Below are 6,000 nucleotides of genomic sequence, written 5' to 3'. Positions count from 1 at the left end.
TTCACTAAGCCTCGGGAGGTCAACTGAATAGAGGTGGGTTCGATTCCCACCTCAGCCATCCTGGAAGTGGTTTTCCGTGGTTTCCCACTTCTCCTCCAGGCGAATGCCGGGATGGTACCTAACTTAAGGCCACGGCCACTTCGTCCCTCTTCCTTGCCTATCCCTTCCAATCTTCCCATCCCTCCACTAGGCCCCTGTTCAGCAAAGCAGGTAATGCTGCCTGGGCGAGGTACTGGTCATACTCCCCAGTTGTATCCCCCGACCAAGAGTCTGAAGCTCCAGGACACTGCCCTTGAGGCGGTAGAGGTGGGATCCCTCGCTAAGTCCGAGGGAAAAACCGAACCTGGAGGGTAAACAGATGATGATGAAATAATCTTGTACTCCTTTTTGTAGTAGTAGAACGGACTCCATATTACCAAGAAAGTGGTTTGCATGGTTTGGGTCACGTAGCTTGCAGCTTGCATTCGGGAGATAGTGGGTTCGAACCCCAATGTCGGCATCCCTGAATATGGTTTTCTGTAGTTTCCCATTTTGACACCAGGCCACGATCGCTTTCTCCCCCTCCTAGCCCTATGCTATTCCATTGTTGCCATAAGACTTATCTGTGTCGGTGCGACGTAATGCAAGTAGTAAAAAAAAAAAAAAAAGAACACCACATTCTTCTGGGCAAATCGAGTACGTGTAGACTGCCACGAGAGGCCCTCAGATCACACTACTATTTCTTACCGGAAGAGTTAACCACTGTATCCTACTTTATGCCGAGATTACGGATGGTGGAAATCTTCACAATGCACTCCTTCAAGGACCACCATAGCCAACACGTAGATTGCTTTGCTTACCATGCTTTCTGTTTCGACAATGGTCCCAACTCCGGTAAATGGAAAGCAATATCCTAGTGGTTCACATTCAAGTTCTTTTTTTTTTAATTTCGTGTGGCTATTACTATGCGAGTGCAGCCCTTGTAAGGCAGACCCTCCGATGAGGGTGGGCGGCATCTGCCATGTGTAGGTAACTACGTGTTATTGTGGTGGAGGATAGTGTTATGTGTGGTGTGTGAGTTGCAGGGATGTTGGGGACAGCACAAACACCCAGCCCCCGGGCCATTGGAAGTAACCAATGAAGGTTAAAATCCCCGACCCGGCCGGGAATCGAACCCGGGACCCTCTGAACCGAAGGCCAGTACGCTGACCATTCAGCCAACGAGTCGGACCACATTCAAGTAAAGACTATGCATCCGATGATTTATGGATTGAAATAAATATACACGAAACGCCGAACGAGATGACTACGCGGCACGCGTCGTTACATTGCAGGTTCAAACTCGCATTCGGGGGATGGTATGATCCGGTGCCATCGTTCACAGGCGGTGGTGTAGGTGGTGGTGATTGTTGTTATAAGAGGAAATAAAACTAGGCAACCATCCACTTATCAGAGAGAAAAAGGGAAGGGACAGGGGTCACCGAGGGCGTGAAAATGAAAGACTCCCTAGTCAACGAATGCTCTAATAGCGTCGGAGTCGGAAATGAACAAGAGTTAACCTAGGGAGGACAGATAGGATGTATGAAAGTGAGGAGCCTGACACATTTAAGTGGAAGCAATGCCAGGACTCAGCTAAGGACCCATCGTTCACTGACCCGAAGATGATACTCTGTGGTTTCTCATATTGACACCAGGGAAACGCTGAGTCTGTACCTAAATTAAAGACCTTGCCTACTATTTTTTTCTCCCTGTTACTCTCCCAGTATTGCCGAATCCCTGTCTGTGTTCGCGCGAGGTTAAACACATAGCAAAATTTAAACAATTATGGAAGAAACCAAGCTGATAATTTTCCTTTCATGTCATTTCCTTCCTTTTTTAAATATTGTTTTTTATTTGTTGCTCCATTCTTACCGGCTTCTTGGCTGAATGGTCAGCGTTGTGGCCTTCGGTTCGAAGGGTTACGGGTTCCACTCCTGGATGGTTGTGGATTTTAACTGTAACGGTTAATTTCTCTGTTTTGGGGACTGGTTCATTTTTTGTTTCCATACACCCATCTTCATCCATACACATTCCACCACACTACCAACCACTACAAAAACACGCAATAGTGAACACTACGTAGAGTTGGCGTCGGTCATAAGAAACATCCGCACCCATGAAGTGGCGGAAAATGAGATGATTATTTATTTCTCCATAATCGAGAGTTTCCTTACCTAGAATTTGACCAATTCACAATCGTTAACGGGTCCGATATTTTTGTACGTTACTTACATATTTCCTGTTCGAAGCATGATCGTTTTTCCTGAATACTTGGCAAAATTAGGAAACGAGAGAATTTTTTTGCTAGTGGCTTTACGTCGCACCGACACAGATATGTCTTATGGCGGCGATGGGACAGGAAGGAGCAAGGAGTGGGAAGGAAGCGGCCGTGGCCTTAATTAAGGTGGTTCGAACCCACTATCTTCCGAATACTGGACACTGGCCGCAATTAAGCGACTGCAGCTATCGAGCTCGGTACGAGAGAATTTAAAGACAATGAACAGTAAACAATATTTCCATACGAAGTGTCTAAATGGAGGCGGGACGACTATTTTAGCAGGAAGTCTTTGAATACAGACACATCCTCGCGGGAAATTTCCTGAACATAAATTCGATATCACGTGACAGGCATCATCATTCCACTTCTTTCAAAAGATCTTGAAACGATTTCATTAAATACAGTGGGTTTGTTAAGTCGTCGAATGACATAGTCTGCTGAGGTGGCACTTTCTGTACATGCGTGGATACACAGCCACCGGAGAAAATGAACAATTAGTGAGGCTAATGACAATGCAGAATGTAAACAAATGTTTTCGGTAGTAAGCGGAATGACTCAAGAGGAAGGAACTGATAACAGAGGGAAAAGAAAAGGTAAAATTGGGCTGGACAGCAAGAAGCCAGTTCACATTCTCAGGACAGGTTTCCAAGGGCACCGTGCGCCTTAAGTCAGTTGCTTCGTCGTAGCCAGCGGAATGAGCACTTCACATCAGTAAGGCTTGAAATGGCCGCGAGAACGTGCGGAAGGTAGCGTGTGAGTGTGCGTTAAATACACACGAGGTACGTACGTGAATATTTTGTATGTATACGGTTTCAGTGATTGCTGTGTAGACAGGTGTGGTGTTGGTGCCTTTGTGTTGACATGTAAGTTGTGATACTTCCACCTTACCAGTCGGTTATGGATGCAAGCAGTGTATCATTCCTTTTGAATATCGAATTCTCAATATAGTAAGTTTTTATACCAAATTAGTAACATATATTCGTGTTCTGTGCTGTATGAAGGCTTAAGCTGAGTGGGGAAGGCGCAATATAGCAACTTAGTAGTAAAACTGCGTGATCTCTTCATTGTAAAATACGACCTTTGTTTATCTGGAAATAATTGTCTAGTATTACAATGTATGTATATTCAGTCCTCTGGTTGGATCCTCAACACCTCCGCCATCAGCTGTCATACAGTAAATGGCCTAGGCATCATTCAAAAGGAGTACTAGGGAATTGAGGAGTGATATTGTTTCCAGTTGCTTTCCTCGCCGAGCCAGAAGTTGCTATTACATTTCAGTCTGCCAAGAACACTGAAATGAATGCATCAACCGACCCTACATTTTTACACCATTCATAGAAGGGGCTGGCTGCATAAGGAATGGCATTACTAGCATCGCTCATACCTCAGTCACTTTCATAGAGTCAAAACCAAGGATAAGACTGAAACAGGTCAATATATTATTCATTATATGTTGTAACACTACGCAAGGGCTTTAATATACAGTAATCGCCGGTATTCGATCCGCTGTAGGCCTAATTGTAGAATATCAAAGGATTGTGTCAACATGTTCTCAACAGTGTTATCAAAACTAAAGCAGTGATTATTACTATATAATAATCATCATAATGATAATAATAATAATAATAATGAACTAAGCAAGTAAGTAGGGCATAACGATGTAATAATAATAATAATTGTTGTTGTTTAAGGCGGCTTTAACTTCTATTTATTTCAACATACACCAGCGTTTCGAAATATTGTCGCGAAATAGTCCTTAGACGTTTCCTTTTTTGTTTCTTTCTTAATCCGTCTACTATCCAGGGTCGGTTTTTCCTCCGGACTCACCGAGGGAACTCACCTCTACCACCTCACGGTCAGTGTCCAGGAGCGTGAGACTTTCGGTCGGGGATACAACTGGGAATGAGGACCAGTACCTCGCTCAGGCGTCATCACCTGCTATGCCTTATGGGGAGTTGAAAAACTGGAAGGTATAGACAAGGAAGAGGGAAGGAAGCGACTGTGGGTTTAAGTTACGTACACTCCCGGCATTCACCTAGAGAAGTGGGAAACCACGGAAAACCGCTTCGAGATGGCTGAGGTGGGAATCGAACCCCTTCTACTCAGTTGACCTCCCGAGGCTGAGTGGACCCCGTTCCAGTCCTCGTACCACCTGTCAAATTTCGTGACAGAGCCTGCATTCGAACCCGGGCCTCCGGGGGCGGCAGCTAATCACACTAACCCCTACACCACAGAGGCGGACCATTTTAATTATTTATGTTTAGTTAATTATTTATTTTTAGTTAGTCCTTGGCCAGCAAAGTAGCTATGTTGAAAGTAGATCGCATGATACCCTCTAAGTTTATTTATTTATTTATTTATTTATTTATTTACACACGACAATATTTATTCGCCTCCCTTACAGCATGTTACTTTTACATTATGTCAGTACTATCACGCCTTATTAATATTAATAATATACTATTTTAATAATACTAATCATTCATCTAGAAACATTTTAATGGTGTTAACTAGCTGTTGTACCAGTGATTTGGTACGGCATTCTACACTGTATACGGAATTCTAAGTGGAATAGTGTACACGTTGTAAGATTCTTTAAATTACATGGCTTTTGACACTACCCGAGAAACACGACGTAGCGGTCGTCATGCGTAAAAGCTGGGTCGGGGAGTTTTCATTTTAATTATAGGCTCCCTTGTCTACTACCTGTTGCAATCGACTTGTGGAGTTTTCATTATAATGGCAGACACTCGCTGCTGCTGCTACTACTACTACTACTACTACTACTACTACCAAAGAATTCGTTCCGACCCTGATGGAATCGGCGGGCCTCCATCTTTCAGGCCAGGGAAGTTTGTATCGGAGGTGTCATTTGCGGGGAAGGTGTGGTGGTAGAATAGGAACTGACCAGGAACTTGCCTTAGTGCAAAGAATGGAAAACCACGGAAAACTACTCTCAGGATTACCCCTTACATACAAACAAACTCAGTCCCTCTTTATGTATTAGTATAGGTTTAACCTAAATTTCACTTTAATCTTTTAAGACAATAGTACAGTAATGGGGCAGCAGTTTATATTTTATGTAGGCCTACGCCCTGAAGGGAATTTTGCATTATTCTGTTTTTAGAAGGTCTTTGTACAGTTATCTAAAATTTCATCCTTCGAGAATCGTGAGTGGTCCGCCTCTGTGGTGTAGTGGTTAGTGTGATTAGCTGCCACCCCCGGACGCCCAGGTTCGATTCCCGGCTCTGCCACGAAATTTGAAAAGTGGTACGAGGGCTGGAACGGGGTCCACTCAGCCTTGGGAGGTCAACTGAGTATAGGTGGGTTCGACTCCCACCTCAGACATCCTGGAAGTGGTTTTCCGTAGTTTCCCACTTCTCCTCCAGGAAAATGCCGGGATGGTACCTAACTTAAGGCCACGGCCGCTTCCTTCCCTCTTCCTTGTCTATCCCTTCCAATCTTCCCATCCCCCACCAAGGCCCCTGTTCAGTATAGCAGGTAAGGCCGCCTGGGCGAGGTACTGATCATTCTCCCCAGTTGTATCCCCCGATCCGATGTCTGAAGCTCCAGGACACTGCCCTTGAGGCGGTAGAGGTGGGATCCCTCGCTAAGTCCGAGGGAAAAGCCAACCCTGGACAATAAACAGATTAAGAAAGAAAGAAAGAGAATCGTGAGTGGATGCAATGTTTTGTGCAATTTCT

The 6,000-nt window shown here is 44.6% G+C and overlaps 1 protein-coding gene across 1 annotated transcript in view; it reads left to right on the top strand.

The window, feature by feature from the left end:
- Positions 1–3,027: 3,027 nt before the first annotated feature.
- The window catches only part of LOC136880125 (melanocortin receptor 5), a 76,862-nt gene continuing 73,889 nt past the window's right edge, over positions 3,028–6,000 (top strand). Inside the window, exon 1 of the mRNA XM_067153279.2 lies at positions 3,028–3,075. The gene's annotated coding sequence lies outside the window, so the exon portion shown is untranslated. The remainder of the gene's footprint in view (positions 3,076–6,000) is intronic.

This window comes from Anabrus simplex, chromosome 1 (genome assembly GCF_040414725.1).
Source record: "Anabrus simplex isolate iqAnaSimp1 chromosome 1, ASM4041472v1, whole genome shotgun sequence".
Lineage (NCBI taxonomy): Eukaryota > Metazoa > Arthropoda > Insecta > Orthoptera > Tettigoniidae > Anabrus > Anabrus simplex.
The sequence above is the reverse complement of the archived record's forward strand: the minus strand, read 5'-3'. Positions and strand labels throughout refer to the sequence as shown.